The following is a 20005-nucleotide window of genomic DNA, read 5'->3' on the forward strand; positions in this document are numbered from 1 at the left end:
TAAAGGCGTGCACCACCACCACCTGGCTGAGCCCTCCTTTTCATGGAGTACCTTCTCCCATCCATAAGTCCCCATGAATCTACCTCCTATCAACATATGTACAGCATACCACACAAGACTGGAAAACATCATACCCTGCCTGTCCAGATCCCTTTACTGGCTAGGAGGTTTTCTTAAAAGGATGCATATCTTAGAAACCTGAGCACTGACTCAGGCACTTGGGGTCTCAATTTTATTTGTAAGGTAATTTTGTAAAAGGAGGCATGAGGTTAGTATCATTACAAATTAAATAAGTATGGCAAGACTTGATAGCACATAAATACAATCTCAGAATTCAAGCAGTAGAGGCTGTAGAGAATTGCCACAAGTTTGAGGCTAGCTTGGGCTATGCATTGAGATACTGTTAGAGCAAAACAAAAGAGAACAAGACAACTTGGGACTAAAAAGATGGCTCAGTGGTTAAGAGCACTGGCTGATAGGGTTCAATTATTAGCACCCATATGGCAGCTTCTCAATTGGCTGTAACTCCTGTTCAAGGGGATTTGATACCTTCTTCTGGCTTCCTTGGGTATCAGGCATGCACGTGGTATACAGACATACATGCACACAAAACATTCATATATGTAAGTTATGAATAAGTTAATAAAAAATTTTTTAGAAAAAAACCAAGCCAACAAAAAATACAACAACAACAACAACAACAACAAAACAAAAGTCCTCTAAAAACCCCCAAAACATTCCGTGAATGAAGGCTGGATTTCAAGTTGCTGTAGAGAATTTTTACTTTATAACTTGGTGACTTTGTGTTCCCAGAGAGATCTGTAGGCCAAAGGGGACAATCATGTGAGTCTTGCATGTCCCTCTGACCCAGTGCCTTTCAGACTGTCAGACTGTCAGTGAGCTCTTGATTTTATTACCAGGGTAACCAAGTGTCTATGGACGTCACTGCCAACCTTGGGGTGATAAGGGAGAATCACATCTGTTGTTCTACCACTTAACCATGCTCTGATAAAGCACAGCATCTGCTTGTCCTTGAGGGCAAGATAGTTTTAGATGTGGTAGGTCTAGAGCATTAGGTGACCTGTGTGCAGTTGGCACACTGGGAGGGTTAAGGTGGATCAGCTCTAGATTCCAGGTCCTTATTTCCTTTATGATAGGCTTAGTGCTCTTGAAGGAATAGCCTGGGCTTAGCACTCACGAGATGCTTTGTGCTGTTGGTCAGTGGGTTTCTGTTTTGGCAATTCTTGGGATGGGGTCTGGCAGGAGTTTCTAGATGATCTAGACTTCAGGTTGTCAGAGGCTACTCTGTACAAAGTGTGTGGGATTCTTGCCAGGTATCTACCTGACCAGGCTGTTGTTACTTTCTATACTTGTGTTTCTGTATAAAACTTTATTTCAGGGCCAAAAGTAAAACCAGATTTGAAATTCTACTCTTCACATTTTTCTAGAAAACCTATAGACAAGGGACTTGCTAAGGCAACTCCAAGGGAAATTTCTCTCCCTGTGTCAGTTTGCCAGAAATGCCATAACAAAACACCACACACTGCTCAGCTTCAAAGACAGCACTTACTATCTCATGGTTCTGAAGGCTGGGAATTCAATTCAAGGTGTTATCAGAGCTGAATCCTCCCTATAAAGATTCCCCTCTCAAGCTTCTGGCAGTTCAATGACCTTTGTGCTGTCTGGTAAATGTATATCTCCCCTCTCCACCTCTTCATATGAATAGGTATGTGTTCAAGTCTCCCTTTTCTATAAACGTGCCAGTTCTTTTGTCTTACGATCTATCCTAATGATTCCAATTAAAGTTTAATTCTATAAGGACCCTATTTCCAAATAGGGGCACATCTTGAATTACTTGAGGCTAAGACTCCAACCTAACTTCTTAAAAAGGCTCAATTGAACCCACACCATACCTTATATTGTGTGCCATGGGGTTCAAGGAAGAGGGTCTGAAAGATCTTGGTTCTGTAGGTCTAAGGTGGCATCTTCCCTCCTCTTACAGGCCCAGGCTGATGTGTCCTCACTGGCTATAGGAATGTCTGTGGGAGGATTATTTTCCTTGCCATGTAAAGTGCTTTCCCAGTTCTTCCTTTTGTTGTTTCAGTGATACCAACTGGTAAATTACTTTTGCCAAAAACATTAAATTTACCACTCAGGTCCAGCCATAGTTGAGGGTTTTTTTTTGTTTGTTTTGTTTTTGTTGTTGTTTTGTTTTTTTTGAGGCAGAGTTTCTCTGTCTAGCCCAGGCTGTTCTGGAACTTGATCTGTAGACCATGCTGTTCTTGAACTCAGACATCCACCTGCCTCTGCCTCCCAAGTACTGAAATTAAAGGTGTGCACCACTACTGCCTGGTTGTTCATAGTTAAGACTTTTAAGTAATATCTTCTGTCATTTCCTTGTTTCTCCTACATGTGGTTTGGTTCTTGTTCCTCCATTGTGGTGTTTGGGAGTGCATGGACTTTCTGAATGAATGTTACCACCAAGCTACACCTAGATATATGCTCTCAGTGTATTTCTCTTTTCATTTCTTGCCCCTTTTGGGAGGGTACATCTATTATGAATGTTTATGTGTGTGTGTAAGTGCATATATATTTGTGTGTATGGAGGCCAGAGGACACCTTCAGCTGTTGTGGTTCCTTCCCCATCCCACTTAGCAAGCCCAGAGATCTTGTCTTGCCTTTTCAGTTCTTGGATTGTAAACATGTACTATCACCCCTGGCTTTCTGTTTTTTAAAAACATTGGCTTTGGGGGAATCAAAGTCATGCTTACAAGGTAAGTTCTCTATCATCAGTCTACTCCCTCATTTCTTCCTTTTTTTCTTACATGTTATAAAAGAATTTTCCCTGTAATTAAAACCCTTTCCCATTTGTCATATTTATTAGGTGTCTGTAATTAGGAACATATTGATGAACAAAACATAGTGTCTGTGTTCTCACTGTGGCCCTTCTGTAGGTGGGTGACTACATCTGTTGAGTACTGGGAACTCACCTATCACCTATTACACACAACCCAACATCAACCCATATGTTCTGCCTTTTCCTCTCTACCATGTATATCTTGTATGTGTGTTTTTCAGGTTATCTTGACCATAAGCCCTTGGCGATAAAGCCCTGCAGAACTCTAACTCATGTTATGCTTGGGCTTTCTGTGTGTGTGTGTGCTTGTAAGTATGTGGTATGTATGTATGTATGTATGTACATACGTATATATGTATGTATGGTGTGTGTGTGTATGTGTATGTATGTATGTACATATGTATATATGTATGTATGGTGTGTGTGTGTATGTGTATGTATGTATGTATGTACGTACGTACGTGTCTGTCAGTCAGGACATCTTAAGGAATGGGTTCTCTTCCACCTTCGGGTCTCAGGCTTGGTGATAAAGTATCCCTACTGGCTGAGCTATCTTGATCCCCACTCCCTCCAATTTTGGCCATTATACTATTCAAATGAAATCTTTGCATTTCACTGTAGCCTTTCTTCTGCCCAGTGTTGAGAAGCCACACTGATTTTATTTTCCCTTGCAGTCCTGGGACTCAACCCAAGACCTTGTGGATGCTAGGCAAGTACTGTAGCATTGAGCCACATCTCCTGCCCTCAGTGTTGTCTTTTTGAAGGCTAAAATACATTAAACTATATCAGAGCACTCTGCACAGTATTCTCTCCGCTGCTCTCACTTCCTCTGGAATGTTCTGTGTCTACTTTCACATTTGTATTGCAGACTCTGTTAACCTGACCTGGGATAGGGCCCAGGAGGCAGATGACATGTGAGCAGCCTCTGTCCCTCCAGCCCCCCACCCCCCATCTTCTGCAGTTAGCAGGCAAGAGAAGGGCCTTCTGTGTGTTTTAGGGTTCAGCACTGAAAATGGGAAAAATGAGCTGGTTTATGCATCAACAGGGACCTCAGACCAACACCAAGGGCCAGCCGACCTGCAGTGTGGCCTGAGCATGTCAGCATTCTGCCCTATAAAGTGATGTTGGACTAACACTTTTAATGGTCTCTGCCCAGATTCTATTTATGGAATTTATTTCCCAGGGCTGTGTGTATGGCAATACCTTGGCAGCAAAACCAGCAAAATACTACCTCTGTCTCCCTTGGTATCTACCTCAGTGAATTAAGCACCCCTTGTTCTGAACACTCTAAGCTTGTACCCAGGAGGGAGGGGACAAGAAAAAGGGTAGGCAGACAGATATTTGGGGCATGCAGGAACTTTTGAAATTAAAAATGAAATACAATAACCACCAGAAGATCCTCTAAAGATCTGTAGGAGGCATTGGGAGCTTACTGGCTACTAGCTCTACCCTCTCCAGACAGTCACAGAAAGGAAATCTATAATCCAGAGAGCTTGAGTGTTGCTTTAAAAAATTTTTTTTTGTTGATTCTCAGTTGTGCTGTCCTTATGTTCTCTTTTTAAATTACCTTTGAATGATCTTTTAATTTTTTTTCACTATTTAAACAAACAAACAAACAAACAAACAAACAAACAAACAGGACATGGGCTGGGGTTCAGTGGGTAAGTTGCTAGATGCTTAATCCTGACAACATGAATTTATTCTCTGGAACTCATGAAAAATATGCATGTGTTGGCAGTGTACCTGCAATTCCTGAACCAATAGAGATGGAAGTAAAAGACAGGACATCATGGGTCAGGGTTGATTGGATATTTTCTTAGTTACATTTCAATTGTTTTCCCCTTTCCAGGTCTTTCCTTCGGAAACCCTCTATCCCATCCTCCCTCCTCCTGCCTCTATGAGGGTGCTCTCCCACTCACTCATCCACTCCTGTCCTCCTGCCCTGACGCCCTGGTGTTCCCCTACACTGGGGCATGGAACACCCTCAGGCCCAAGGGCAGCTCATCCCACTGACGTCCAACAAGGCCATCCTCTGTCATATATGAGGCTGCAGCCATGGGTCCCTCCACCTGTACTCTTTGGTTGGTGGTCCAGTTCCTGGGAGCTCTGGGAGGGTCTGGCTGATTGACACTGTTGTTCCCCTCATGGGGCTGCAAACCCCCTCAGCTCCTTCAGTCCCTTCTCGGACTCTTCCATCCGAGACCCTGCACTCAGTCCAATGGCTGGCTGCAAAAATCCACCTCTGTATTTGTCAGGCTCTGGCAGAGCCTCTCAGGAGACAGCCATATCAGGCTCCTGTCAGTAAACACTTCCCAGCATCCATGTGGGGCAGTCTCTGGATGGCCTTTCTTTCCTTCAGTCTCTGCTCCACACTTTGTCTCCGTATTTCCTCCTGTGAGTATTTTATTCCCCTGTCTAAGAAGCACTGAAACATCCACACTTTGGTCTTTCTTCTTCATGGGCTTCATATAGCCTGTGAATTGAATCTTGGGTATTCTGAACTTTTGTGCTAATACCCACTTTATCAGTGAGTGCATATCATGTATGTTCTTTTGTGACTGAGTTACCTCACTCAGGATGATATTTTCAAGTTCCATCCATTTGCCTTCGAATTTTATGAAGTCATTGTTTTTAATAGCTGAGTAGTATTCTATTGTGTAAATGTACCACATTTTCTGTATCCATTCCTCTTTTGAGGGACATCTGGGTTGTTTCCAGCTTCTGGCTATTATAAATATGGCTGCTATGAACATAGTGGAGCAATTGTTTTTATTTTGTCATATTTTGTCATACTTTTTTTCACTGGTGCAGATGGAACCCAGGACCTCATTTATGCTAAGTAAATGCTTTGCCACTCATCTTCCCCCCTTTAAGACAGGCTCTTTCGTGGACTAGGTTGGCCTTGAATTTACTCTGTAATCCAAGTAGGCCTTGAATTATTTCCTGCCTCAGCATTCTGAACAGTTGGAGTTATAGGTCAGTTCCTATGCCTGACCAGATTTTTTGTGGAATCAGTTCTTTTCTTAGCTTTACCTTGGTTATAAGGATTGAACTCAAGTTACCAAAAATGTACAGCTGGCACCTTTACCAGTTGATCCAGCTCCTCAACACAGAATTTTTGCTTTTTTTTTTCTCCAGAATTCTTGCTTGGACATTTTTGTTCCCTCCAAAGAGGGAAAAGTCACTTACGTCTCCCCAGTCCCACACTGATTGCTGAAGGTTCTTGTTTTCTGCTCTGAGTTCTTTCAAAAAGGGTTGGAAATGTGGGCCGAATGAAACAATTGTCATCAACCTTTGAAATACCTGCTTTTTTTTTTTTCTTTTTTGCTTTGCTTTTGTCAGAAATGGTCCCAGGGAGATATGTTCAGTTATAGTGCTTGCTCAAGGCACTTATCTAATTCTAATTCTGGGCTTCAACAGGCCTCAAAGGGAGGCGTGGGTGAATTGGAAGAAGGGACATTCTGCTAGCACAGCTAGGTGTTGGGGTGTTGCTGTTAGAAGTTTTAGGGGGAACCCCTGCTTGGAGCAGCACAGAATGGCCCTACCACTGGGCTTGGGAATGCAGAACAGGAAAAGTACTGCCCTGATTCATCAATCAGGTTCTGGGAATAAAAGGAGTGAGCAATGAGGCTGGAGGGAGGCAGCAAGGAACAGAACTATAGTGGCAGGAGACTGGAGCTTGCATCAGGCTCTGTCTTCACTGACTGTGACTTTGAGCAAATGATTAAACTCCTCTGAGCCTGTCTTCTTCTCTTCCTTAATGGGTCTAGGAATGTTGGAAGAATTAAGTGAAAACACTAGAGAAGAAGACTTGGCCCAGATCTGGTCAACTTCGTCTTCCACTTCTTCATTATCATGGTGGCCACTATTTTGGTGAACCATGTTGTTTAACAAAGAACATGTTCCTTGCTCCTCTTGGTTGCTGATGGCCAAGTCGCACTGTAAAATTTGTCTGCTCATTCACTGATTTATTGATTCCTTCGTTCCAGGGACCTAGGAAGTTCACATTCTTGTCCTTTATGTAACCCGAATGAAACCCTTTCCCTCAGCCCATTTGGCCTCTCAAAACTGTTTATTAAGTTGGCAGATTTGGAGTGCCTGGATGATATCTCTAAGCCCATCTCATCATCCTCCTGCCTCCAGGTGGGAGGGTTCTCAATATCACATACATGAAGGTGATAGCCAATCCCATACACTGCTTGTAGTCAGCTTTTCTGGGCGTGGTGAAGCTGGAAGATGGATAAAACAACCATACTTGACCCTGGGTCACAGCATGGGTAGTAGATCAGCTGCCAGATGTATGTTCTCAGTACCAAGAATCAGGGGAACAGTAAGGGGAAGAAGGATCAGAGACAGCCCTATGGGTGCTGGTTGAACAGATTAGAGGACAGGAAACCACTAAGTCAGTAGGCTCAGTACTGTCAGGATCATCTAACCAGGTGACTCCAATGGACATACTTATCACTGCAAAACCCTTTGGGCCTGAGGCCATTTCCTAGTCTGCCTCATGGATAAGGATCTGGAGATTTAGAGAGAAGAGTAAGTTTCCCAGAGTCCCAGAGCTTTGCAGAATCAAATCCCAGATTCAAACACAGCCCCAAAGCAAAAAGTCATCTCCATGTAGGTTGTGATTTCTCAATGGATGTGGACACATTTGGGAGGCCAGTATCCATACTGCTTTGGTGGACTTCCTGCAGAAAACCATGAAGGTTAAAGAGAGACTTAATCAGGCAACAGGCATCATCTGTGCTTTCAGCCTGAAAGATTAGTACAGCTCTGGTAGCTTTTGCAGCCATCCTTGGAGTAAGAGTAGATAATAAAAGGATGCCATGATCAAAGAGCAAGCTTAGCTTTCAGGACTATGAGAGGTATATTTCCTTCCTTTCCAGATATTTGTGATTGGCCTGTGTATCTGGGAGGAAGGGACATAATTCAGTTATGTAGACAGGACCACAAACATTTCCACTTCTGATGACACTAGCCCCAAGGTTCAGGTGGCAATGTAGGCAGAGCAGCTGGAGCTGATCCCCACCTGCAGTCAGGACAGTGAAGATAACACTGGTCACAGAATGGCTTGTGGCACCACCTGCCAGAAGTCTCTAGGTTAGCAGCTGTTCCTACTGCCCACCTGTCTCTTCCCTGTCCTTCCCAGGACTGGTTTCTTGCTCCCCTGTTGTTTGTCTTCTCACCCTTTTCTCCCTGCAGGGCCTCTTAGATGGCAGATGGGCACGGATGTCATACTGTCTGTCTTTGCCTGTGTTCTTTGCTACCCAACCCATGAGTTTGACTCAAGGCCATTCGAAGTGAGGCCTGCATGGATGGGTGAGATGTCTTCATAAACTAGATCCTCAATCTGGAGAAACTGGTGATAGTTTGGCCATCCAGGCATTCGGAAAGTACCTTGGAAAGTAGGTGTCACAGTGGAAACCTTAGTGACAGATGCATGGCTCTGATGCTCCATCCCTGATAGACACTGAGGATTTTCAGTCTTCTAAGATGATGACATTGAACAAAGGATTCTAGGAGAAGCATAAATACACCAAGGGTGGGTCAGACTCTAGCCTTGCCTATTTTGCCACCACTGGAGGGCTGCTTTTGACATCCTGGCCACCAGCAGGAGACATTATTTTAGACTTTGTTGAATAGCAAGAGCTGAATGACAACCTCCACTACTGCTTCTCAATTGCCTATGTATTCCACCATATAAGCTGAATTGGGGAACAGGATGATTGATGTTCAGTATAGGTCTCTTCCATGTTCAAGCACTTATTGTGGCTTGACCAGTAGGACAAGAGTCAGAGGGCAGGAGGCTCCATGGTCCATAGAGATGGAGGCAAGGAGTTATTGCTGTACCCAGTTAATAGCCATTGACCTTGTGGTTTAGCTGTTACAAAGATGTAGGGAACACAGCAGCCAAAAAGCATGAGTGCAGGAAGGGACCACAAAGATGAAATGATGTGTTACATTGTTACAGAGATCTAGAAGGCAGTGGCTTCTAAGAGAGTCCTAGGCCCAGGACTAGGTTGGTCTTTGCCATTAATTCTTCATCTGGATCATGGGGCAAATAACTTCTACCTCTCAAGGATCCCCACGAACATCAACCAAATTGCAGTGAGGAGAATCCTCACTGGTGATAGCAGGTGTAGGAGGAACAAAAGAGGTAGGCTTTAGGCCTAGATCTCTGCAGTTCTGTGGACAGCTTTTTTTGGGGTTACTTTCCGTCAGACTTTCATCTGAAAGTTCACTCTCTTATCCAAGACTAAATCAATGGCCTTTGCTACTCCAGGATCGCTGGAATCTCTGGGATCCTCAAACTGCCACTAGCCTTTGATGGGTCTTAGCATCCAGACCCCATGCTTGGGCTGTTGTTCCAGGTGTGTTCCCACCCCCACCCCCACCCGCCATGGAGATCAGGGCTTCCTCCCTGTGCTCATGAAGGTCCCCATGTAGACTTTGACTTCCAGTGAAGTGTTATATTTTTTCCTCCTGTTTTTGGTATCTCCAGGGTTGAAACCCAGGGTCTTGTGAGATACATGCTGTGCTAGCACTTGACCACTGAATCACACTCAACTACTGAAACCAGTAGGTGATCTTTTCACTCGTTTTATAAATGAGATTTCGAAATTTTGCCTCAGTTGCCCATTTACAGTCCATGCCAGGCTCACCCCAGTTTCTAGTTGCTTCTCAGATCACTGTCAGTTTTAACTCCAGCTTTGCAAACCTAGGCAATTAATAGGATTCAGCCTTTTCCTGCCTGGTGGGCCTTCTGCTTTGCTCAGGCTCCATTTGCATGTAAGTTTCCAAGTCTCTGGTCCCAAGCAGTTCCCACCTACACACCTGTCTCGTTTTTTTCAGCCTTACCTTTGGTGACAGGAGGATGAGGTGGTAGGAGAAGTGAATTGCTTTCTGGTCTGAGATGATATGAATTTGCCAAATCAAACATCTAATAAATGTCCCCCAAAACCCAAAAAACATTTTACATGGTTGCTTCTTAATAGGTCAAGCCCATGGTTTTCCACTGAAATGGTTCCATTGCTCAAAAGTGTTTCTGACACAGGAGCTGGCCACAGCATCCTTGTTACAGATTACATTTTATTTGGGCTTTGCCACTTCAAAGCATCACCACAATTCTGCATAAGGAGTATACTACCTGATGGAAATACTGCTGGAGAACAGTTTTAGCTGCCAATACTGGTGCAGTGTGCTTTTTGAAGGTTTTCTTTGTTCGGCTAAGAATCCCTGTTTTGTAAGGTCCCTGCTGGGTTCCACTGGTTTTGCCAGGAAGCCATGAAATGAATCAAATATCATCACAGCAAAAGCCATTTGGGTTTCACAGATGCATTTGTAGAAGCAATTGCAGATTTCTCTGCAGACAGCTCACTTCTAGAATGTGATTTTGTGTGCTTACATATGTTTGTATGTTAACATATGCACATGTCCAGTGTAGATGTGGAGGCTAGACATACTTAGGTGTTCCTCCCTCCCCCTTCTGCTGTGTGTGTGTGTGTGTGTGTGTGTATGTGTGTGTGTGTATGTGTGTGTGTGTGTATGTGTGTCTGTGTGTCTGTGTGTCTGTCTGTCTGTACCCCTCCCTCTCTGTTTTAATAATGGTAGCATCTCTCTCTGGCCTGGAACTCTTCTAGGTCAACTGGCCAGTGAACTCCAGTGATCCTCCTGTCTTTATAGTGCTGGAATTATAAGCATATGTCCCCAAACCCAACCTTAAAAAAATGGGTTTTGGAGATTGAACTATCTCGACACCCTTAGCATGTAATTTTTTATTAGAACATGTATCAAGCATAGTGGAGAAATTTGAACAGCTCTCAAAATGTGCTAGAATGGAATTTGGCTGGGTCCTCTCTTCAGGTCTCTAATATGGCTGGGCAAGAACATTCAAAGACTAACTAGGCAGATGTTTAGTGTGCTCCTGTGTTTCTTGCTTTGGAATTTTCACAGAGACAAGTGATGGAACTTGTAGTTTCTTTCTCGATGTTTGTGTCAGAAGCATAGGGGTGACAGCCATACTTCTTGGGGTGTGAGATGATTTGGGGTGGTTTAGTAGTGCCTGGATATATTATCCATGTGTGTGTATGTGTATGCTGTAAGAAAGAAAATCACAACTATAGCACAAACCCTATATGTTAAAGTGGAGAAAGGCTAAGTTGAAAGGTATGAAGGGGACTTGATTAAAACCAAGATAAAGAAGATATCAAAGTCACAGCCATTCCAAGTTGTTTAACAATAGACATGTTCTTTAGCCAGTCTCATTACCGTGCAAGCAAAGAGTGTACCCTCACAAACTGAGAAGATTTGGATGCCATTTAGCAGTGTGATCCTGTGGGACCACCCTGTGTGTCACTGCTAAAATCTTTCAATGTAGGCCATGGCTGTATTGTGACAGTTGCCACAATTATAGGTTTTGGTTTGGGTAAAGGTGGCTTATGTGTGGCTAATGCTTGGAAAAGATGTTCAGGTATGTGTCATTCTGGTGGGATCTTTATTGGTGTTATCATCTAATCCTCAGAAAATCTTGAGCCAACCCTACTGTTAGCTAAGCTGAGCTGAGGAAACTGAGGCTTATAGATGTGACATGATTTTCCTAATGTAATGTGACAATTAACTGAGAGACCTTGGATTGAAGCCCAAGCCTACTGAATTTCTGATCCTAAACTCTTTTTTTTTTTTTTTAAACTTTATTTATTTATTTATTTATTTATTATAAGTACACTATAGCTGTCTTCAGACACCCCACAAGAGGGCATCAGATCTCATTGCAGATGGTTGTGAGCCACCATGTGGTTGCTGGGATTTGAACTCATGACCTCTGGAAGAGCAGTCAGTGCTCTTAACCACTGAGCCATCTCACCAGCCCCTGATCCTAAACTCTTAACCACTGTGCTCACAGAGCATCAATCAAAGAAATGATTCTTTTTACCTTACGATGCAATCCTGGGAAGTTTCTTGGGCCATATGACTGGATGAATGGTAGGGTGTAGTAAGGGATGTTTGAGAGTAACATAGGATGTTCTCTGAATCCAGCCAGGATCATGCCTTTTCACTAAAAGTTTGAGTGTGAGTATCTTGAGCATTTTCTTATATGAATGATATCTCCAGTAAGTCAGTTTGTTGCCTCTTGTGTGTCAGCAGGGACCAAGGCTCCTCTGTCCCTGCTCTACAGATGTCTTCTGGTCTGCTTGGCTGCTGCAGTTCCAGCCACCACACTGTTTCAAGGAAGTAGAAAAAAGGAAAAAGGGTACCTTCACAGTTCTTTCAACAATCATGAGAGTTTTTCTGGAAGTCAGTCACTCATCTTTTCAGCTCACTGGCCACCTGGTTGTCAGGGAGTCTGTCCACACACAAATATGGGTGTGCATAACCAAAGTCCTGCCCTTAAAGTGCTTTTTGTTGGTGTGATTACTGAAGAACCCATCAGTTAAATGGAGAGGAAAAGTCTCCTGGGAATGAGGGCTAGCTCATGTGTCTGTTTTTGTTTGTTCAGGTGGGTTTTTGTGTTTAATTAGAGCGTATAGCCATAGCCTACCATGTCTTTAGCCTGCTGAAAAGACCAGAGACACTTTTGAATCCAAATCAGTTCAGCTTTCCAGATGCCACCCTCTAGAGCAGCACAAGCAGTGCTCAGTGCCAGCCTCTCACCTGTACCCTGGGATAGCTGCCACCTAGTTTCATAGAGCCATTTTGTTGGTGGGAGGTTGTCCAATACAGCCTATGGCAAGTGTGGAGCTTTGGTAGCCCATCCTCTCTGTCCCTCTTCTTATGCACTAAGTCCTGGGTTCACCCTGGGTTAATCATCTCTCAGAAGTTCACCCTGATTGAGCCTCAGAACTGCAAGTATTATTCTGGGGGCTAACTAGTCCACATGTCAGAGCTTGCTTCCAGAAAGCCTCTTCTAGAATGAGTGTTTTCACATGGGTCTGAAAACTTGGAGCCCTTTCCCCTTGGAGGGAGTCAGGATGCTGGTCTGTGGGAAGAAAGCTAGGAGAAGCTTTTGTGAGGCGTTCCGGAAGTGGGTGCCGGTTACACAAGATAATCTCCTCCTGTGCTTTGTTCTGTGATTACTTCAGAGCCTTGTGATAAAGAGACTGGAGAGATATTTCTTGGGGTGTTAGAAATCAAATGTTATTAATATGCTAATTACAGCAGGTTCATTTGCCATTAAGGCAGGTCCTGCAGAGCCTCCCTTTGGCAACTGTTGATGTTCTGCTCTAGAAATAGAAAGCCTGTCTTGACTTTCTCACCATCAGCCCACGTTTACCTTGGATTTAGCAGGTCCAGTCTGACTCCTCTAGTGAAGGCTAGATGGTGATAAGAGTGAGGGAGTTGTGACACATTTCAGAAATCAGTCAGTGGGGAGATCACACAGTATGTAATAGTGTTTCTGTACAAGCATAAGGTCCTGAGTTTTACCTCAGATCCCATGTACAAAAACCGAGTATGGTAGCACACTTGTAATCCCATAAGCAGAAAGGTATTCCATACAGGCAGATCTCTGGGGCTTACTGGCCAGCCAGCCTAGTCTCCCTGGTCAGTTTCAGGCCACTGAGAGGCCCTGTTTCTTTGGCTTGTACACACACACACACACACACACACACACACACGGCGAGGAACCTCAGAGATCCATGGATTCTGGGGTGGGTACTGTGTTACCTGTTCTTGTCAGTGGACATGTAAGCATTATTTTTATGTGTGTTTGGCTTTAGTTTTTTTTTTTTTTTTTTTTTAGCCTTTTTTTTAGATTAATGAGGCAGATGCCCTTTCTTCCACATCACTTTTGTCCCAGAACAGTGGTTCTCAATCTTCCTAATGCTGTGGCCCCTTGTGGTTACCCCAACCATAAGATTATTTTTGTTGCTACTTCATGACTATAATTTTGCTACTGTTATGAATCATAATTCAAATATCTGATATGAACATGGTCTTAGGCAACTCCTGTGAAAGAATCATTGACCACAAAAGGGGTCATGACCCACAGGTTGAAAACCACTGCCCTAGAAGTACCTGGTTTATGAGAAAAAGCAAAACAGCAGGCACCCAGCTAAGAACAATATTTGTTTGGAAATCTGAGAGAAGAGTGGCCTGTTTTCATTTAAGGTGGATCCCTGAGGATAGGAAGCAATGTGACCAATCCCTCAGCTTATTGAGGAGCTGGAGTGAAGAAGTCTGCCCTCTCTGAATTGCTGGGGACTTTCATTCACTGGCAAGAAAGAGAATAATCCTTTGTTGAAATGGGGGCTGAGGTTGTCTGGTGGTCATAGGACTCTTTTTTTGAAGAGACAGCTATAGATTATAGGAAAATAATATGTTACTAATATACTTCATTCACACAGCCAACAATATTTATTAAACAACTGCTATCTGCCAGACTTGAGTTAGGCACTATACATATACTAGGGAGCATTCCGATTACTATGCTCAAATGATGGGGAGGTGTGGAGCAACTCTTTGTATCTACAGAGTCTCTGGGTTGGGGTTCAAACATAGCAAAGCCCAGATGTTTAATTTCCTCTACATAGTGTTTGAAATCTCAGTTTTAAGAATTTTAAAGCTGAGAACTGAAAGTCTAATTCACTTGGTTGTCTGGCTGTTGGTGGATCTTCTGTTCTTTTCCATGTGGCCATACCATGTGTCTGAGGCTTCCCCTACATCATGATGGTTGATTACAAAGGAACATTTCAAGAGATAAAAGCTATACCTGTTTTGTGGCCTAACTTCTGAAATCATAAGAATCACGTTTATCATGTTCTGTTAGTTGAAATAGTGTTGAGTCCTTTATTCAGATCCAAGTGGAGGAACACCCTTTCATAAGCAGCATATGGAGATATGTATATAAAATCAAGAAGTATATAAGAGGTCCAGAGAAATGGCTCAACAGTTAAAAGCAAATACTGCTTTTTCAAAGGATTCAAGTATGATTCCCAGAACTCATGTTAAATGGTTAACAATGGCCTGTAACTCCAGTTCTGACACTTTCTTCTGTTGTCCGAGGGCACTGTAATCATGTGCACACATGTCTACTCATGCATAGACACACACATATACATACATACAATTTAAAATATGGAAAAATTTAAAAACAGTGTAAGAGAGACTTGAAAAGCTGAATGAGAAAGAAGGCATAACAAAGAACAAAGTGGATTTGAAGAATAAAAAATTTTCAATTGACAGTGTTCCTTTGTGGGGAAAAATTAGAGCCGCTGCAGTGGAGTCCCAGTGGATTTCCACGATGCGGCTGGTCCCACATGCAGGAGGAACGTCTATGGTTCCAGCGGCCTGGAGGCTTTGGTGACAGCAGGCCCCAATGACACGAGGAAGTCCTTGGTTCCAGAAAGGTTTATTGTCATGGCAGATGGTGGATGGATCTAGGTGTACCCCCGTAAAACTCAGGGCAGTCCCAAGTTATATAGGGAGGGAGAAAGGGGGAGGATGGGGGAGGCATGCTTAATTTGCTCTGCCCTCTGGCCTTCATTAGTATGTAAATCCCTAGGGCCCGAGGCCTATAGTCTGGCCTATGTGACTGAACAATGTAATTCTATGGAGACTGGACTGCTTTTCAGGACCCTGGGTTCTTGGGGCACGCCGAACTCCTACCGGTTCTCATGCAGAGTCTCGGGGTTCTAGGCAACTGCTCAGCCATGACCCAGGATACCCTTACGCAGTCCCACATTCCTTGGCCTTACAGAAGCTTTGCAATTTTATGAGGTCCCATTTGTCAATTCTTGATCTTAGATCATAAGCCATTGATGTCCTGTTCAGGAACATTTCTCCTGTGCCCATATGTTCGAGGCTCTTCCCCACTTTCTCTTCTGTTAGTTTCAGTGTGTCCGTTTTTTATATGGAGGTCCTTGATCCATTCTGACTTGAGTTTTGTACAAAAAGATAAGAATGGATCGATTTGCATTTTCCTACATGCTGACCTCCAGTTCAACCAGCACCACCTGTTGAAAATGCTGTCTTTTTTCCACTGAATGGTTTTAGCTCAAGTGACTATAGGTATGTGGGTTCATTTCTGGGTCTTCAATTCTATTCCATTGATCTTCTTGCCTATCTCTGTACCAATACCATGCAGTTTTTATCACTACTGCTCTGTAATACAGCTTGAGGTCAGGGATGGTGATTCCCCCAGAAGTTCTTTTATTGTTGAGAATAGTTTCACTATCCTGGGTTTTTTGTTATTCCAAATGAATTTGAGAATTGTTCTTTCTACCTCTGTGAAGAATTGAGTTGGGATTTTAATGGGGATTGCATTACATATGTAGATTGCTCTTGGCAAGATGTCTATTTTTACTATATTAATCCTGCCAATCCATGAGCATGGGAGATCTTTCCATCTTCTGAGATCTTTCTTCAGGGACTTGAAGTTCTTGTCATACAGATATTTCACTTGCTTGGTTAGACTCACACCAAGGTATTTTATATTATTTGTGACTATTGTGAAGGGTGTCATTTCCCTAATTTCTTTCTCAGCCTGTTTATCTTTCTAGTAGAGGAAGGCTACTGATTTGTTTGAGTTTATTTAGTGATGGACCAGCATCACAACCAGAGGAGAGGCCTCAGAATAGGAAGTAGGAAGTAAATGAACATTGGGTAGCACCACAGTTGGCTCTAGTGATGATTATTTTTCACTATTAACTGCATTTAGAATCCTCTAGGAGACACAACTCTGCATATGTCTGTGAGGATATTTCTAGAGAGTTTTAACTGAGGATAGAAGACCTGCTATGAACTTGTCAAAACGAAGCCATACACTAGGGTCTTAGTGATAGTAAGTAGAGAGTTGAGCACTAGCATTCTATGCTTTCTAACTGTAGATGAAATGTGATCAGCTACATCTTTTATACCATGATGGACTGCATCTCTTCTTAATCTGTGAGCCCAGATAAATCCTTCTTTTCTTTGATTGCCCTTTATTTCTTTTTCTCTAAAAAGTTTTTTATTGATCCAGTTACATGTATATAAGTTATAAAGCATTATCCAAAATTTCTGCTTTCAGAGCTGTTCTCTTGCTGCCCATTCTGTTTCTTCTCTCTTTTTTTTTTTGGTTTTTCAAGACAGGGTTTCTCTGTATAGCCCTGGCTGTCCTGGAACTCACTCTGTAGACCAGGCTGGCCTCGAACTCAGAAATCCGCCTGCCTCTGCCTCCCAAGTGCTGGGATTAAAGGCGTGCGCCACCACTGCCCGGCAGTTCTGTTTCTTCTCTTGTCTTTCCAACTGTAGACTAAACCATAGATGGTGGTTCATTCACTGGTTCTATAGCTCTTTGTTTAATGAGCAGAGTTAGTCTGGTTCCTCAGACTCTTCAAAGGATCTTGGATATAACTTACAGAATGAAAGTTCTGCATGTTCTCAGGGACAAATACTTTGGTGGAAGCCCTAGTCCCTACACATATAGGAAAAGCAAGTGGTAGCTGTGGGCACTGTGTTGACCTCTGCTGTTACAGTCTCTTCAATTATTCTGGCATGCAGTTGGAGATGCCATAGCCACAACCAGCTATATCCTTGGAAATATGCTGCTTTTATTTATTTGTTATGAAACTTATTATGAAACCCTGCTAACCTAGAAATTGTATATATACCAGGGTGACCTAGAACTTGGCAGTGCAGTGATCCTCCTGTCTCTACCCTCTTGAGGTGAATATGTGCTTTTCGATATTTGAGGACCTTTTTTTGGTTTTTTGAGACAGGGTTTCTCTGTGTAGTTCTGGCTGTCCTGTAACTCACTCTGTAGACCAGGCTGGCCTCGAACTCAGAAATCCACCTGTCTCTGCCTCCCAAGTGCTGGGATTAAAGGCGTGTGCCACCACTGCCCAGCTTGATATTTGAGGACCTTAATTCCTCAGTCTTTTATTTGCACCATGAGAGGAATGAGACCTTGATGCACTATTAGAGGTCAAGTTGAAAGAAGTCAGTGGGTGCACTGCATTTCAAGCAACACCTGGGGTTTTCATTGCCTGACAAAGCAACATCTGAAATTGTTTAGATTTAGCGGATATAAGCAGGTGAACCCTCTGTTTCAGTTAACCCATTATGGGCAATTGTTCTGTATCTCTCTCAGGCAGTAAGTGAAGGTGATAGATAAAAGAAGTATGGCAAGAATGTCTAGTGCTTATAATAGATAAATAGTATGGACAGAGGATCTGCCATGTGCCAGACAGTGTGCTGAATACTTATGAGACCCATTTAGGATCCAGAAAATAAATCTTTGTGGTAGTCATACATTTAGTACACAGTGTGACAATGTAGGTTCAGTTGCTGTAACAAAGACACTTCCCCTCCACATCCACTAAAACTGATAAACTAACTTCAATGATTTCGAAATTATTTCTCTCTTAAGGAGCAATGTACTGTGAGGTCTAGGGTTTTTATGGAAACTCTTATCTTTGATGATTAAGTTTTTAGCCTCTATTTATTTATCATTTAGTTAACAGCCTGTAGGATGTTGTCTTCATTGATATGGTCCAAGATGACCCCACTTTGTCTTCATTCTGCACTGTGGGAGGTGGAGAAAAGGAAAGGGCCTACATATGAATCTAGATGATCTACTAGTGGTTTCCTGCTCCTGGCTCTCTACTATCTCATTCCCAACGGGTCAGCATCAAGGAAAAGCTTAGAGCGCTTTGGTCAAGGATGGTAGTTGTTTCTACTAAAATCACTAATGTCTAATACCATGTAGGGTGAAAAGTGAATTGGTTTTAAAGAGACCAGTCATGAAGACCTGAGTTTGATTCTGAGAAACCCTGTAACAAGTTGGATGTAATGGTACGCACTTGTAATCCTAGAACTAGAGACATAGAGACAAGTGGATCTCTGGGGCTTGCTGGCAAGACTCTGGTCCCCATGAAAGATGCTGTCTCAAAAAAAAAAAAAAAACTGTTTTCAACAAGTTGATCTCTGATCTACATGCACATACACCCTGCGCCAGTATGTAGTTACCCCCCTCAACCCAATAAATAGTGTATAAAAATTTAGAAACCAAAACAAAGGGGACAAGTCCTGAAGAATACCTAAAGTTGACTTCTGCTCTCCAGATGCATGCAGTCACACATATAAATATGCATACACATCTGTGCACACATATACACAAAGGGATGGGGGAAGTCACCCTCAGCCAAACAAACTGAACAACTGAGGATGCCTATATGATGGGATTGAAACTGAGGCAATCAACAACCAACATGAAGTGCATCCAGAAAAATTCCTTCTGAGGTGGAGGTCTGAAACTCTTGAATTGAGCCAAAGTCCGAATGACCTGATGGTTCTTCTGCCCTAACCCTAATTTTGAACATTGTATGTAAATTGTGCTTTGATGTTGGACATTGAGGTGCTGCTTTTGGGAGGAAGTAGGTACTTAGAACATTTTCTCTCCTAGAGGCAGTGACTAAGGCTATGCTGTCCTGGTGAGCACCAGTCACCTACCCTAGTGGATCCTTGCTCAGTACAAAGCATAGGTACAGCCTAGCCTTTCAGAACCCATCCTTTGAGGGCTTGCTTGGGGAGCTTTCCAATGTGACAAAGTGATTTTGAAGAGCTCTGAATTTACCCTTGTTATGTTTTCCTGAGCAAATCCCTTTTCCAGTTAATTGCTTAGAAGGAAAAAACAAGAAACACGGACAGTTCCGTATGGAACTTTTCAGTGACAAACAGCCATAGTGGGGTACACTTCAAGACCAGTTAGAAATAAGGATTCACCACAATTGTGGTTTTAATCAGCCTAGTTACTTTTTTTCTTTTTCCCAGGTATCCCTCATGTTAAGTCACCTGGGAGGGATTCTTTTAGGTTTCCCATTAGGTAAGTATTTGTTTCAAGGCTGTCAAAGGGAAGAAAGGAACAGAACCAGGGAGCAGCATGCCAGCTCTGAGGAAACTGGTGGGGTCTAGACAGTTATAAGATATGTGGGAACTCTTAAAACAGGAAGAGGCAAAGAGAAGCATGTGTTCAGGGCTCTGCCTGTGTCTATTCAGTGTTTGTATAGCTGAAAATAAGTGGTATTTGGCAAGAAGTGGTACTGCATGCTGACAAATTGATTGTGCTCTTTTACTGAGATAAAAATGAAAATTCATGAGGCAGTTTGTTTTCTTTGTCCTGATGATTAAAGTGTCTATTTGGCTTCATGCAGAGAAGGCCCTTGAAGA

General features: G+C 42.9%; 1 protein-coding gene and 1 non-coding gene across 3 annotated transcripts in view; one reads left to right on the plus strand and one right to left on the minus strand.

Moving 5' to 3' along the window:
* Positions 1-20005, plus strand: part of Grk5 (G protein-coupled receptor kinase 5) — a 175584-nt gene that overhangs the window by 81006 nt on the left and 74573 nt on the right. The window lies entirely within an intron of this gene.
* On the minus strand, positions 17257-17385 carry LOC114628680. Its single transcript, XR_003712510.1, has one exon. It is a non-coding gene; the product is annotated as a small nucleolar RNA SNORA44 (small nucleolar RNA).

This window comes from Grammomys surdaster, unplaced genomic scaffold (genome assembly GCF_004785775.1).
Source record: "Grammomys surdaster isolate TR1022 unplaced genomic scaffold, NIH_TR_1.0 66, whole genome shotgun sequence".
Classification (NCBI taxonomy): domain Eukaryota; kingdom Metazoa; phylum Chordata; class Mammalia; order Rodentia; family Muridae; genus Grammomys; species Grammomys surdaster.